We start from the raw sequence: 17,055 nt of genomic DNA on the forward strand, positions 1-17,055 counted from the left end.
ACAAGGATGAAAGGCTGAGTGGACCCACAGGGATTTGAAACCTGTGACCATGAGGTCAAACAGAGGCCCCTCCCCACCGCTCTTCCTTTCTCCCCATATTCCCAGCTCCCACTGCCTCACTTTCTCTGTATTTGTCAGTGTAAAAGGGTGTCTAGCAGTGATATTTTCTCCTGTCACGGCCTCCTAATTGTCACAGCTGTACTGCATTCACTGCGTCAACGTCAACCCCTCCCTGCTTTTATTCTGTCAGTTTCTTTGCAGCCTTCATCGGATCAGTCCCTGGGGGGTTCCAAACCCTCCTAGCAGCTTGTGTCTCGTTTCGATTTGGCTTCTTTGCTGTACTAGAGTGCTTCTGTAGTGACATGAATGGGGAATGTTATGACACTGTCGCCTGCTCAGTTAAGTAAAAAATATATTTGTGTAAAAAGAGTATGGAAATCAGCATTGCTTACCCCCAAAAACTTGTTTAGGAGATTGTGTTGTCTGTGTGTTCTATGGTAATAAATCGCAGTTCAAACATTTAGAGTAAAAAGGGTGAATACAAGCTTGTTGATAATTGTGTGGAGTAGAATGTATCTCCTGGTAATTGGTTTACCCTACATTTTTTCCACTCCACATTACAAGTGCAGTGCTAATACCAAGCGCACTCGCATTTTTACCCTTCACCTTCAGCTAATTTACAGAAATGTCTCTGGCAGCTGTATGCTACTGGAAAAAGCTTGTTTAGCTTGGGCACCATATAGGTCTACAACCTCTCCTGCTCAAACACCAAATCTGCAGCTACAGCTGATGGCTCACCAGAGAGATGATTGTAAAAACTCAAAAGTTGCAAAAAACAGAAAGAGAAAAAAAACTGTATGTTGGGGTGTAATGGTCTGAAATTTCGGACGTAGTGTGCATCAATCTCTGTATGTAATGCACAAATACCTGTTCTATCCTCACCGCTGATCACCAATGATAGAAATGGGGTCTCTAGTTGGCAGTGTTTTGCACCCTATCCAAGTAGGGACCCTCACTTTAGGCCTGGTAAGTAAGTTACAAACGTAAGATAACCTGGTCACCCCTTTAGTTGCTTGGCACAGAGCAGTCAGGCTTATCCCAGAGGCAATGTTTGAAGTGTTTGTACACACAGTCACACAGTGAAAACACGACAAAAGGACTCCAACCTGGTTTAGAAAAATAGCGGATATTTATCTGAATAAAACAAGGGCAAAATGACAAACATGCAACATACACAAGTGAAGATATGAATTTACAAAGATTAAATAAAGTTCAGTTCTTAAAAGTCAATGGTTGTGCTTGATCAAGGCAAAATACATTAGATGTGGCAATCATCAAAGATGATGTTAGGTGCAGGGGTGATGAGGTGCTGAGAAAGCAAGCATGCGTTGGTTCCTTACTGCTACAAGGGCGGTGATGCGTTGATTCCTTACTGCTAGGCAGAGGAGGTGATGCGTCGGTTCCTTACTGGTGAAGGGGAGGTGATGCTTCGTTTTCGAGTGCGCGGACTCGATTCCTTACCGCAGTGCGATGTCAATGAATAAATCAGAGCTCAGGGACGATGTGTTGGAAGTCGCACAGCATTTATTCCATAGCATTGAAGCAGGTGCTGCGTCAGAGTCCGGGCGATGCGTTGCAGATTTCTGTGATGTGGGGCATGAGACTCGCGCACTGGCAGCTGTTTGGAGGCCCTGCGACGAAAAGCTGGGGCCTGCATTGTAAGGTGCATTCATTGCATCAAGCGGGAACCACACCTGGTGCTGCTGGCGGCGAAGCGTTGAGTTTTGGCACTGATGTGTTGAGTTTTGGCGGTGTTGTGCTTATTCCGAATGACACTTGGAGTTGATGCATGGATGTTCTTCTTTGTCCCACCAGAACTCGCTTTCAAGGGTCCAGGAACTGGATTTGTTACCACTTGGCAGGACAGGACTTTCAGCAGAAGATCTGAGATGCTGGTAGGTGAAGTCTTGATGGCCCTGAGACTTCTTAAAAGGAGGCAAGCTTCAGTTAAGCCCTTGAAGAACCTCGGAAGCAGGATGTAGAAAGCAAACTCCAGTCCTTTGACTCCCAGGACAGAAGCAGCAGCAGTAGGCCAGCACAGCAAAGCAAACCGCAAAGTGGCAGTCTCTGCAGAAAGCAATCCAGCTATTCTTCCTGGAAAAAAATTCTCAAACAATTTCGTAGCGCGTGCTGCATCGCATTTTGCAATGCACGGCGTACAACGAAATTTGTTTTACTTATTTAATTGTTTACTTACCTCCAATTATCCATTTTCCGGTGTTTTGTACCCCCCAACGTGCCCCCCCCCCCCGCCCGCCTTTTCGCCCCACGGTACTTCCTCCATGGGCCGTGGCTGACTATTACCTTGGTGCTATGAGCATTTCAGCTACAGCTGTTAAGTCCTACCAATATAAAAGGATTCCAAATTATCACGGACTTTTTAAGTTACTGCCGGCAACCCTACATGATGCACTGAGGTGATCACTGTCGGTAATGTTGAATAGTGTGGTCAGTAATATAATCTTGTGGTTGCTATTAAAAGGCCAAAAGTATTAGTAGCTCAGGAAAATTTTCAGGGAACATAAGCATCTCTGGTTACAAAAAAGGTTGGAGACCACTGGTTTAATGTCTGCGTCATGGTATGTGTTTGGAAGTAAATATGAGGTAATAAAGGGATTGAAGTTTACCTCCAGAAGCAACACAAATTCGTTCCGCCATGGCCCACCCAACTACACAGTTGGCCTATCCAGATAAAAATTCCTGGAGCCGGGCCTGAGTGGGTTCCACCTGCAACCACCAGCTCAAATTAAGCACCAGGACTTAAAAGCCATGAAAGTACAAACATCCTTTTATGCAAGCGTCTGATAGCTTTATTTCTGTCCCAAGATCTGACGTGCTAAAATACCCGATTTATTCTTACTTAAAATGAAAAGAATTGAACTATTTTCAAAAATGTAAAGTTGACTAAAACTTCCGAGTATGATTCGGAGCGTTCATTTGTCATTTTGCCAAAGCAACGACGTTGTAAGGAACAGCGCGCGTTGGATCGAACCAAATGGGGAACCTCACAACTACGCTGAACGCCTACATATCCTTCCGCGCGCTGGGCCGCGAGTCCAGGACATTAGCAGCATGTCTCTCTGATGGCGTGACTGCCAGCACGTCCTAACGACGCTCATTGGGGAAATCTAGTTTTTCGAAATGAGTGTATGAATCAAACACGTCCCAAAAACATGAAGGTCACTATTTATACTGATTTGTAAATAATCATAAATTATGCTCTATGACATATTTAGATAAACACTTGAAACAAAAGCGAATATATATGCAGTTCTCTCGTCAATCAGGAAAGAGTGCTGCGAGAGCATGGTTGCAAAAAAGTCATTTTTTCTCGTGCACCAGTGTATCTCGTGAATATGGTTCGATGTGAAACAAACATGTTTTTTTCATAACTGTTTTTACCTTTGAAAGCGAAACCTGTACAAAAGGCTAAGGTCTGCTGGCTAGCGAAAGCATAGGATCGCAATGTACTCGTGAGTAGGAGAGAGAAGTGCTCATTAAAATTGCTAAGAAAAATACAGGTGCCAACATCAGACTCAAACGTTGCCACTGGTAGTGCCGTAGGAGGTTTAAAAAAACAGAAAAGCTGATTCATATCTAAAAACAAGCGCTTTCTGTGTGAAATCTGGAAACAACACGTAGAAGTCGAGGGCGCTGCTTGCTGCGTCAGCACTTTTGGGACACAAACAGAACAAAACAGTCATCAAGTGCGCGCACGGCAGGCCTGAAAGGAAGCAGCTATGGAAAATTTAGAGATGAGACTATATGTGTGTCATCTCCCGGCTACATTTTTAGGGAGCAAAGTGGGGAAATCAATATCTTATAAATATAAGATATTGATTTTCCCACTTTGCTCCCTACAAATTTAGCCGGGAGACGACACACGTAATAATATAGCTGGCAAAATAATCCTGTCAGCTCCATTGACTGTTCACGGTGTAACTGGTAGAAGTAGGCAGTAGGCCGAGAAACTCCTTATTATATAAGTGGTAGGTTTAGCCTACATACCCAGGATTCCCTGTGCTGTAATTGGCAGGATTGGCCCTCATATGTATGGATACTCACGTTTTATGGTCATATTTATGGATACTCACAGTGTGACCTCATATGTATGGATACTCACAGTGTAGCCTCAGATTTATGGATACTCACAGTGTAGCCTCATATGTATGGATACTCACAGTGTTTCCTCATGTTTATGGATATTTCACAGTGTAGCCTCAGATTTATGGCTACTCACAGTGTATCCTCATATTTATGAATACTCACAGTGTGGCCTCATGTATGGATTCTCACAGTGTATCCTCATATTTATGGATACTCACAGTTTAGCCTCATATGTATGGATACTCACAGTGTATCCTCATATGTATGGATACTCACAGTGTAGCCTCATATTTATGGATACTCACAGTGTGGCCTCATATTTATGGATACTCACAGTGTACCCTCATATGTATGGATACTCACAGTGTATCCTCATATGTATAGATCCTCACAGTGTAGCCTCAGATTTATGGATACTCACAGTGTAGCCTCATGTATGGATACTCACAGTGTATCCTCATATTTATGGATACTCACAGTGTAGCCTCATATGTATGGATGCTCACAGTGTATCCTCATATTTATGGATACTCACAGTGTGGCCTCATATTTATGGATACTCACAGTGTACCCTCATATGTATGGATACTCACAGTGTAGCCTCATATTTATGGATACCTCACCTTGTAGCTGGTAGAATTAGCCGCAGATCCAAGGACTCCTCATAATGTATCTGGTAGAATAAGCCACGTTCTGCTCTTAATGTAGCTGGTGAGAGGAATAGCTTTACACACACAGGTACCTCATAGTGTAAGTGGTAGGGTTGGTCTTCATACGTAGCGTCACACTGTCATGTAACTTGAAGGATTAGCCTTCCTATTCATGGATACCTCCTGGTTTAACTGGTAGCATTAACCCTCTTACCCACGACCCTCCTTGTGAATGTGGGATTATTGATCTTTACACAGCTGGATGTCACACTGTGTAACCGGTAATATTAGGCCTTATATTTACGCATGCCTCACTGTGTAACTGGTAGAATTAGGCATCAGGCCAATTGACTCCTTAATGTGTAACTGGAAGGTTTAGCCTTCATATCCAAGGATACCTTATGTTGCCACTGGAATGAGAAGGCCTCATATTAAGGGATGCCTTGTGATATACCTTTTAAAATTAGCTGTCCGATCCCTGTACTATTCATAGTGCACCTCATAGAATTAGCCATCAAATACACATACTGATCATGATGTAACTGCTAGAATTAGCCACATACCCATGGGTACCTCAATGGAGAAGTGGTTGGAAAAAACCTCATAAATGTGAACATCTTATCATGTAACTAGTGGGATTAGCACTCATGTGCATGTATACCTCATGGTGTAGGTAGTAGGATTAGTTCATCTTCTCACGGATACCTCATGGTGTCTGGGAAAGGAGTATCTGACCTTTCAATTGTTAGCTCATGGTGTAAGTGGTAGGATCAGCTCACCTTCCCAAAGTTACGTCATTGTATAAGTGGCATTATAATCCTTCACAAATATGGGCACCTCATTGTGCAAGTGATAAGATTAATCCTCATGTTCATGGATTCCTGATTGCTGTTAAATATTCAAGCATGTACCACAAAAGGTGTGGCAGTTTACAGTTTACTACTTGAGCTTTGATGTGAAATTTTTTAAGATGGACAGAACATGCTTTGAGATTCAGATGTTCCTTTTTTGATTTGTTCACTAAGTTTAGTGCTATTCCTACTGAAGAAATGAAGCTTTCCCGAAACGTGAGTTTTGACTGGAATCATTACTTGAAATTAAACTTTTATTAAAATAAAATAAACTATCTGTATAAATTATTTCACTTAACAGAAATGTTAATTCCACTGCAAGGGTACTCCACAAATCAGGGAAGATCATCCTTAGAAGTGCTCACATTGTTTAGTTGATCCAACATGAGATTTGGATAACGAGATGAGCATTGAAATATACAACCCTTTGTTCGTTTTGAATCCATGAGCGTGGGTTGAGAATAAAGGCCAGCCCTCATACCCATGCTTACATCTCTAGTGGGAGTAGTCCTCATGCACATGAACACCTCATTGTGTAACTGATAGCTTTAGATTTCAAACCCATGGATCTCGCGTTCTGTAACTGGTATGATTAACCCTCATACATATTGATACTTGCTTATGCAACTGGTAGGCCTAGCTTCGTAACTAAGAATTTGGGCATTTGGGTGGACAATAAATTATCCTTTGACTACCATACCAGGCGGGTGGCAGGCGCCTGCTTTGGTATCCTAAGGGGACTGCGTAAAACCTTAGACACCCTCCCCACGTCATCCAGGAAAATTCTGGTGCATGCGTTGGTAACCTCGCGCCTAGACTATGGCAACTTGCTGTACCTGGGCGCAAATGGTAAATGTTTGCAATGCTTGCAATGCATTCAAAATGCAGCTGCCAGGATGGTTCTTATGCTCCTGAAAAGAGCCTCTGCCAATGGTGCGCTTGCCTCTCTTCACTGGCTCCCTATTAGGGAAAGAGTTATGTTCAAAGCCATGTGTGTTAGCCATCGGATCCTACAGAGAAAGGGGCCGAGGTACCTGCAGGATTTTCTGACCCCCTATTGCCCGTCTAGACTTCTAAGGTCGAGCGGGAAAGGGAAGGTGTACGTTACCAAAATCCGGAGAACTAGAATGGGCGCCGGCTCGTTCTGTTATCTGGCAGCTCAGATGTGGAACTTGTTTACCCAGGCACTCCGGCTGGAATGCTCTGAATCTATCTTCGGGAAGAGTCATAAAACGCATCTGTTCCCTGCTCCCTAACCTGGATCTCTTCTGCTAGTTGATTGTGACTTCTGCTGTTCTGCTCCGTAGCGCGGGGACACACTGGCCTCAGTGTAACCAGGCGCTTTATAAATGTAATTATTATTATTATTTATTTTTTATCCTGGGATAGCCCTTATGCAGCTGGCGCCTCATAGAGTGGCTGGCCGGTTTACCCTAATTCCCATAGCAAGGCGGCCTATCGATTTAGTGCTCCTTTCCTACCGGCATTCATAAAGATATTGGAATGTACATCTTGCCCTTACACATGCATGTCATTTATTATCTACTCAAACTGTGTGGATGCAGGTACATAATCAATAGATTAATTGATCATTTCATTGAAGTGTTTGCTGCACCTGTACAGGACACTAAGCCATTGTTGATCTCTCGGCACTGGTGTAAAAATGCATGAATATCAACAAATGCATGTTTCACATCCAGAACACAAGTGTGCTTTGTGGATGTTTACTAAATTGTATATCACAACCGTGTTGTGCCTATCACTACTGATCTTGATGTCACGAGCTAAGGTACCTATGACCTCTTACTGCCTTGACACATTCCAAACGTTTGCACATTCGGGCATCCATTCCCCTACTTCTTTCATCTGAAATACCATCATCATGACAAGTCGACTTCCTGTCCTGCAACCCCGCGCTCAATGCTTTGACCTCTGCCTCTAAGTCTGGTTGCATGTATTGCCTGATTTAATTTAATATTTGGTATTCTACTATCTTTTCTCTGTTTATTACTTTGTGGAACGCCCATTAAGCTGCAACAGAGTTTCTCCAGTTCTTCCTCTGCTGACTAAATATCAATTTCTATTCTGTGATAAAATTGTGCTAAATCCCTTCCTCAGCATTCCTTGGGGTCCACATTCATTATTGGTCAAGTTTCAGTGAAGCACTGTGGCTATGAAGCATCTACGCTACAACACAGTTATTTCTTTCTGCTGTGCTGGATCTGTCAGTCAGAACAGCACAAATGAGCCAGTTGCATGGATTGGCAGAAATTCTATTTGTCAATATTTGTTTTGCAATATTCCTTCTGCAAATCATGGCGAATGTCTATAATTAAAAATAAGGAGGCCTGGAATGGACAGTGGTCCTCCATCTTTGTATTCACTTTCAAATTGTACTGAAAAATGTCACATCATGAAAGGAAATTGGGAGAGGGGGAGTATGCAGTTGTCCAAAGATTGTGCACCCCTCAAACCCACGTTTGTAGTTCACATAATCATAGATATCCTTCACACAGTTTCCAATGCAGTACTGTAAAAAAAATCCATTAAACGTTCAATGGCTTACTCCCACAATAGAGCTCACAAAGTATTTATATATTTCTTTGTGAGTTGCAAGGAAAGGAAACACGCCTCTTTACTGTACCCTATGTTTTGTGATACACAAAGAAGTGTGTGCCGTGAGCACTGCAATGACAGTTACGACACGAAAAGCATTTTGGTGGGCCGCATTTTCATATTTTGTCTCCACAAAGATTGCCACGTAGTATCTCGAAGGCTTTGTAAGGAAAAAAAACAATTGATATGTAAGCAGTACTTAGCTGAATGGAAAAGGAGTGTCAAGTTATCCAGCAGTCCTTTGTCTCCAGCATATTGATGTCTCACACCTCCAAGGGACTGGCTGCCTCCTTTTCCCATTGTGATTTGAAGGAACAACTTCTTACACATCAAGCGTGGTCTGAGGCCCTGTGCACAAACCTCTACCGACTCAATGATGGGGGGACTCAACCGAACTCTACCAACCATCCAGTACTTAGGCCTGGAGTCTGAAGTGGGCAGCGACTGCAAACACTCATTTGCTCTTCTCATCGTGTCTGCTCATTCAGGGTTCACAATAAGCTTCTTTTTTCTATTATTTCAAATTCCCCAATGTTATGCCTACAGCCTCAGCGTTGTTATGTGGTTTTGTGGTCCATTACAACGCGTACTTTTACAACGCGTGCCGTTACTACGCAACTTTTACAATGCAAGTCGTTACAACAACTTGCGTTGGGGGGCGTTGGATAGTAAATATTTTAATTTACTATTCCAACTCCAGTCCCCGTGGATAGTAGGGAAGGAGTTGGATAGTAAATTAAACTATTTACTATCCTGGAGCGCCCCCCAGCGCAAGTCGTTGTAACGACTTGCGTTGTAAAAGTTGCGTGGTAACAGTACCGAGCTGTAAAACCTTTGTTGTAAAGGTTGTTCCCCCCATCAACGTGACGGAAATGCCCCAACTAATGTCTGTCATCTTCCTTTTGTCCCTATCTCATTGAATCTCTAGAACATGTTGTTAATAATAAATATTCTATGTAAGACTCTACCTCGCGATACCTTTTTTCTGGTCATTCCAGAGAAACATCAATTCTCACTTTTTCTAATTCCCTTCGTTTCATTTATCTTTCTAAAATATCCGTGTTTCTAACTTTTTTGACACATTGACCATACTTGATATTGTCTATACCTCTAGTCGTTCTTTAATTCTTTCCATTCCAGAATGTCTGTCTTCTCACTTCGGTTGTTTCTTTCCCAACTTCTTACTCACAGATAGTAAGAAACCTAAGAGCATCATCATAGTCTATTTAATGGGTCCTGACACCCCTAAACCAATCGAGAAAAACCCTCTTGCCCCTAAGTCACTGACTAAGAGGCACTCTTCTGGCCCTTTAGGCCTTATGACACATTCTGGGTGGGGGGGCTGCAGCCTCAAAAGCAGGCACTCTCTGTCTACTCACACTTTCAGATATAATAACAAATGTAAAACGACTAGTCACTTGCAATGGCCTTAAAAAGACAGAAGTTAAAAGTATAAGGTTAGTCACAAAAGCGCAAACCCATCAATCAATCAGATTGACAGTTGAATATGATACAGACTTTTATTAACAAATAAATACTGTTATAACACACAAACTTCTGAAACACGCATTCAATTCTGGATCGTCTCCTGTCATACATGTGACAACTGCTTCATTGCACTCTTTAAATTCTTTACAGAAAAAAACAATGTTTCAGATTACACTGGTGCATCGTGGCCAGTGCAGGACAAAGAGATAGATCAGTTAGTCAAGAGATTCTAGCTTATAGCCACACAAATTGCCACATTATGCAACGTCGTTGGCTGTCCATCTTGCACCAAACTCTTGAAGGGGAAACAAGCAGAGCCTCAGACATGTGAAGCTACATTTTGAGCGATAAGGTAAAGCTAACAACAAATATGATTGATGCATGAACTGCTACCTACATTGCTGTCATTACCGGGGGTCATTCCTTTCGATGAGGACTTATAGTCTGTAACCCTACCATAAAACTTGCAACTTGTCCAGTAGCCCAGGATTTCAAGTTTGGATGCTCAGTCCAAATTAAGGGTGGCACATTCGTTGCCAATGTTATCAAAGTATTAATCTACGACAAATCTATCAACAATCTGAGAGATAGCAACTTGTTCTGGGATAGAACAATTATTAGAACATTGGAATGTTGGGAGCTCCATTGAAAAGAATGGAATGCTGCGGGAATTCTAATGTCAATCCTATTTTGCGGATGTAACATCAGATGAAGAAAAGGTATTTTTCAGTGTATTAATGTCTCTAGCAATATTAGTCAATGGCATGGTTGAATATGGTCGGGTACTCCCTATGGCCCATCTCAATACTTTAAAAACCCCTGGCGCAAGGTTAGTCCCGCCCCGGTCTTCCCTCTCTTTGCCCCAGGGATTGGACAACCAAACTAAGAGTTTGTAAGTTATTTGGATTAGGGGGGAGTGACCACCCCCCCGGCCGTATTTATTAACAGTACAAACAAATATTTCAAACCATTTGTTACAGAAAAAATTTAAACGCAGAAAGTACAGTTTACATTGATAGACACCTGTTGTTGAACGAGCTAACCTTAACACATGCTAATACAGAAGGCACTCCTACCATAAATCTAACAATGGACGATATGACTTTCTGCGTGTCCCTTTGAGCCTGACGGCAAAATCAACGTCTGGCAAGCTTCTCTCCCCTCCCTCCTTCAGTCCCAAGGGTACTGCCACTATTACTCCTGGAGCAAGGTTGCGCAGGGGGTCCAGCTTATCGGACGGATCTTTTTCCCCCGGACCCCCCTACGCCCGGTCCTTGAACTCCACAAAAGGGGGGTGCAGACTGCTGCACATGCGCGTACGGGGGTGGCCCCAGGCCCACTGGGAAGATGACTCCCCCGGCCCCCCAACCCCGACAGCCTACTTACCGGCTGTCACTACCCCCGGAGTTACATGGTACTGACCGCTAAGACCGCAGACTATGCTTACCAGTGTTGACCTTACCGCCTGACCAAGGACACCTAAATACGACAATAGCTAAGCATGCAAATTACATATCCATTTTATTTACATTATCACAGCTTGAATATCACAACCTGTGGAATAAAACAATTTTTGGGTCATAAAAAGAACTATATACAGTATGGATAGAAAAACAACTACCCAGAAATCCTGCTTTTAGGGGATGGTGGGTGGGCAAACGATTAAACAGACATGGAGCGCGCGTGCAGATGCAAAGAGGGAGGCAGCCGCGAAACAAAGAGGCTGTCTCCCTCGCAGGCTCCCCCCTTTAAGGGTTGGGGAGACAGGGATACTTCCGGGGAGATCTCTTGAACCGGAAGCATTGAAGTGCTTCCGGTTCACTGGTGTGGTGCGGGGGCGCAATTGGCTACTAAAAAGGGGGGGCGCGAGGGCAGCGTCACTGATGACGCGTTTCCTCACCCCCCTCCCTCCTTGTGGATCGGGGCTAGGGGGACCGCCATAATGGCGGCCCGTCCCTTTCTGGTCCTGGCTCCTGCAATATGGTTGGGTACTCCCTATGGCCCCTCTCAATACTTTAAAAACCCCTGGCGCAAGGTTGGTCCCACCCAGGTCTTCCCTCTCTTTGCCCCAGGGATTGGACAACCAGACTAAGAGTTTGTAAGTTATTTGGATTAGGGGGGAGTGACCCTCCCCCCCGGCCGTATTTATTAGCAGTACAAACAAATATTTCAAACCATTTGTCACAGAAAAAATGTAAACGCAGAAAGTACAGTTTACATTGATAGACACATGTTGTTGAAAGAGCTAACCTTAACACATGCTAATACAGAAGGCACTCCTACCATAAATCTAACAATGGACGATATGACTTTCTGCGTGTCCCTTTGAGCCTGACGGCAAAGTCAACGTCTGGCAAGCTTCTCTCCCCTCCCTCCTTCAGTCTCAAGGGTACTGCCACTATTACTCCTGGAGCAAGGTTGCGCAGGGGGTCCAGCTTATCGGGCGGATCTTTTTCCCCCGGGCCCCCCCTACGCCCGGTCCTTGAACTCCATAAAAGGGGGGTGCAGACTGCTGCGCATGCGCGTACGGAGGTGGCCCCAGGCCCACTGGGAAGATGACTCCCCCAGCCCCCATACCCTGACAGCCTACTTACCGGCTGGCACTACCCCCGGAGTTACATGGTACTGACCGCTAAGACCGCAGACTATGCTTACCAGTGTTGACCTTCCCGCCACAGGCCAGCATAGTTGACAGACTATCTGGCCCCCCTCCTGCAACTAGGAATGTCCTGAATTCTGTCTCAAATCCCTAAGCCAGCCTATGATGTCATCCATAAATGCATGATTCCCTTTATGTGAAAGATGCACCCCGTCCTGAAGAAAAAACTGTTCTCCCTTGATGTATCTGTGTGATATTGTTTTTAACCTAGGGGTCCTAAACAATTTGTCGAATTTGTTGTTGAGCCGCTTTACCGCATGATTCAACGCTCTGACTGATTCGCCCCCCCCTCCACTGGAACCTCGGTATCATGTGTGACCACGCTATTATGGACTGAGGACACTGTTTCGCTAGCCACCCCACTTCCCTGAGTAACTCTTCAGTCAATTGCCTCCTACCTATTCTTGCCAAATCATTGCCCCCCAAGTGCAGGATCCAGATAGCAGGTGGTCCTGAGCTTGCGCATAAAGCATGGTTCACCAGTTCTCTGAATTGTCCCACGCACAAACCCCCCTGCCCAAAAAATGACATTTTTGACCCTAGTCTTGACACCTTATCTTTGATGGATTCAGATGGCGAACATATGAATGTCCTATCACCCAGATTTCTTGGTTCTTCTGGTGCGAAGAGTAAACTTGTGTCACCTCTTTGATTGCTTCGCCGAGGACAGCCACCGATTGTAAAGACGCATGTTTCCCTCCAGAGTCACAGGATGAAGAAACTGCAAGTAACATAGAAGAGAGAAAAGAGGGGGCGTCAATGCAACGCCACACCGGTCTGTCATGCAAATACACAACGCAACAACCAGTGCAAAACAAAACTTCCCGATTTCTTGAGTCACAAGAATAGGGTATATGCGGCCGGTGCGCCTAAATGAAAATTGCTACCTTGATCCTACAGCAAGTGCAGCCAGTAAGTGAAGTCCACCTGCCAATCCTCTTAACACGTTCTTGTCCCAGGCCTTTTGCTGTTGCGTCTGAGGCTGCACCTATCCTGAAAGACTGGGTCCCAAAATTGGCGGGATACAAACCTGCCTCCTCAAGTGCTTTAATCATCACTCTCCTGAACTGGAACACTGTGAGGGGGGTCTTATCCTTGTGTATGAACAGTGGTCCCTCTAAAATTGAAGCCCTTTGGGCCATGAATGCCTCTAACCTGGTGACCGGGCAGCATGCCGTGCTCCCTGCCCTGTGCAAGACTACGGAGTCCCCCCTACCCTCCTGATCGGTTTTAGATTTTGGTATGGAAATCAAAACAGAGTCTTCGCCCAATTTTACGTGTCCCGCTTGGATCCCTCCCAGCCAATCCCGCTTATTCCTGGCGACTAGCTCACCTACCCTGAAAGCTCCGTAGAATGCTAATCAGAAAGCTGCCTGAAAAAGGACTGCCTCGCTAAGTGAAGTACAGACCCGTGGTAAAGCCATTACCAACTTTCCTAGTATGTCTAGGCCCACCGGCCTCCTTACATCAGGTTCCGCCCTCCGCAGGCGTTGTCACCGTTTCAAGACCTGCTGTACCACAAAGCGTTTCGTGGGGTCACCCTCTCCGTGCAACTTCGCAAAATAAACAATTGCTGCAATGTGTCTCCTTGCGGCTGCTACTGTGCATCCCTGTTCCCACATGAAAGCAAGATACGCTACCACTGAGTCATGATCTAGCCATTTGCGACCCCACTGATCCCCTAGGAAAAGACAAAATTCACCAAACGCCCCTTCATATGCGCTCCTTGTCCTAGGCACTAGGCAGCCATGAGGTGCGGTACTCTGGGGCACCAAGTTGCCAGAGTCGTTCTGGGAAAGGTGTCGGGTGGGGCACTGCCTCTGGTATGTGTGCCCTGAAAGCCTGCATTTTAAAATGAGACAATGCGCCAGCTGCATGGTTCAAAACCCCTGGGACGTGTTTTGCTCGGAAGATAACATTTAACCTCATGCACTGCAACACTATTTCCTTCAGTAGGCGTAGCAACATTCCACATTTCGCTGATTGACTGTTTATGCATTCCACCACTCCCATGTTGTCAGACCAAAATATGACAGACTGGTCTCTCAATGCGTCCGCCCAAACAACCAATGCTACCAGGATCGGGAAGAGTTCTAGGAAAGTGATGTTGCTGGTGAGCCCCGAATGTTTCCACCAAACCGGCCAATGTTCTGCTACCCAATCGTGCCCTAGAATGGCTCCAAACCCCTCGCTGCCTGCCGCGTCGGTCATAAGACCTAGTTCGGGGCTGGACATGGGCGGGCTAGGCCACACCACTTTGCCAATAAAATCCTGCAGGAAAGACTTCAAAATCTGCATGTCCTGCCTGACCTCCTTGGTTAACCTAGTGTGGTGGTGTTTCTCCTTGAGACCAGACACGGCGTGAGCAATAGTACGAGAGAACGGACGCGCCATGGGAATGATGCGCAAAGTAAAATTCAGTTGTCCCACCACTTGCTGCAATTGGTGTAGCGTGACCTTCTCTCTGCCAATGCAGCATTCCAAAGCGCGCCCAAACTCCCTACCCTTGGAAGAGGTGTGGCGCCGCGGCCAGGGCAACTGACTCCGGAATCTGGGGATCATGGTTCGATCCCCGGCACCGGCGGCAGATTAGCCCAGCACCATGTGACTCTGGGCAATAGCTTGCTTAACCCCTTCAGCGCTAATGACAAGGGTAACTCGTCATGGAGTTTCCATTGATTTCAATGGAAAGTCAATGGGAATGATCGGGATGCCTTAGCATCCAAGTGGTTAATCTTCCCGACGGCCCCCAGCGCCTAGAGACCCTAACGGGTGATTGTGCGCTTTACAAATGTGGATATTATTATTATTTATTATTAACCTTGTCACGTGGCAACCTGGACACCCCCTCAACAGAGTCTAACTCGATCCCGAGAAATTCAATGAGGGTTGTTGGGCCCACCGTTTTATCAGGTGCCAATGGGACGCCAAACTCCTGCATGAGATCGCAATATTGCTGCAAGGCTGAACTGCATTCCCCTGAGCCTTGGGCCCCCAGGAAAAGAAATTCATCCAGGTAATGGAGGACCCATTGATGTCCGGACTTGTCCCTGAATGACCATTCTAAGAAGGAACTGAATTTTTCAAAATAGGCGCAGGACACTGAGCATCCCATTGGCATGCACTTGTCCACATAGTACTTGCCCTCAAACTGAAATCCTAGAAGGTGACAATCAGCGGGGTGAACAGGTAGCAAGCGAAAAGCGGACTCAATGTCAGACTTTGCAAGCAGGGCCCCTTTACCTAAGGTTCTCAAAATGGCCACTGCCTGATCAAAAGACGCGTACTTGTCACTACATAGTGCATCTGCAATGGCATCATTCACAGAGCTGCCCCTAGGTGCGGATAAGTTGTGGATTAATATGAATTAGCCCGGTGCCTTTTTTGGCACCACCCCTAGGGGTGAGCATACAAAACCCGCCATCGGGACGTCCTCAAATGGTCCAGCCACCCTTCCGAGGTTCAACTCCTTGAGAATTTTTGCCCTTGCTACACTCATGTTGGATCTAACAGAGACTTGGTTCTTACAATATGTCACCCCGCTGTGTCCCTGTGCAGGTATCCTGAAACCTTCCTCGAAACCTTCCTTGATTACCCTCGCCGAAACAGTGCAGGTGTATCGTTCCAACCAAGGTATCATAGCGCCAACGCTCACTGGGGTTCTAGCCTTTCCTAAGCAGGGTTCATTATTCTTGATTCTTGCCCCCTCTCTCTCTAGCCTTCTTGTTGCACTTGGACTCGGGGTGGGAGCTGTTACCACAATATCCACAGGCGTGCCTGAACTTACACGTGCCTGCGGCCCTGGAACAGGTACGCTTGTTAAAATTGAAACAAACCCCTTTCTTGCCACCGCCCCCTGCTCTTGCCGTACTACCCCCCACGTTCCCAGCGGGGCTTGCCTTAAAGGGCGGGAAGCGGCCCGTGTCTGGGACTGACACCCTCACGGTATCCTGTGCAGCCACCACCAAGTATTTCAAATGGAGGAACATGTCGGTCTGATCCCACCTCAGGGAAGGATCCTCCGCCTTCGCCCGCCTAAAAGCCTTATCATAATCTTTCCACCCGTCACCTCCCTTGTCTGCATGAGCGAGGGTGATCCTGTTCTGGTAAATTGCCATCTCTGACCCTACTTCAGGGAATCGCTTTAGCATTACCGACATGTATGTGGAGAAACCCTGTATCCAATTTGCCAAGTTCTCCTCCACCCTGTACTTCAGTAGAATGGTAGACCATTCTCTAGGGTGAGCCATTCCTTATTTTTCCTAGCTTCTTCCCTGTCTGCTTCATCAATTAAAAGGAAAAACATGTTCACGTACTCCCCCCTCCATATTTTTTCCTTCATCTCTTTAGACAGATGCCGACCCAAATGCTCTCTCTCAGAGCGCATTTCCCCTACTCCCAGAGGTGAGATATGCTTTATACCTGCTGGTGCTGCTGCATCAGCCTTCTTCGGTGGCTCTGTCTCCTTCCAGCAGTTGCTTGTTCCTGGCAAACTGCTGCTACTGGAGCCTGACACCTGTTCCCGCGACCCCACGGTTGCCTCATCTGGGATTGGGCCAGCTGCCACCTGCTGTGGGCTCGCTACCAGTAATGCCTGCCCCTCCTTTGGCTTGGCAACTCCGAG

Source organism: Lissotriton helveticus, chromosome 6 (assembly GCF_964261635.1).
Source record: "Lissotriton helveticus chromosome 6, aLisHel1.1, whole genome shotgun sequence".
Taxonomy (NCBI): Eukaryota; Metazoa; Chordata; class Amphibia; order Caudata; family Salamandridae; genus Lissotriton; species Lissotriton helveticus.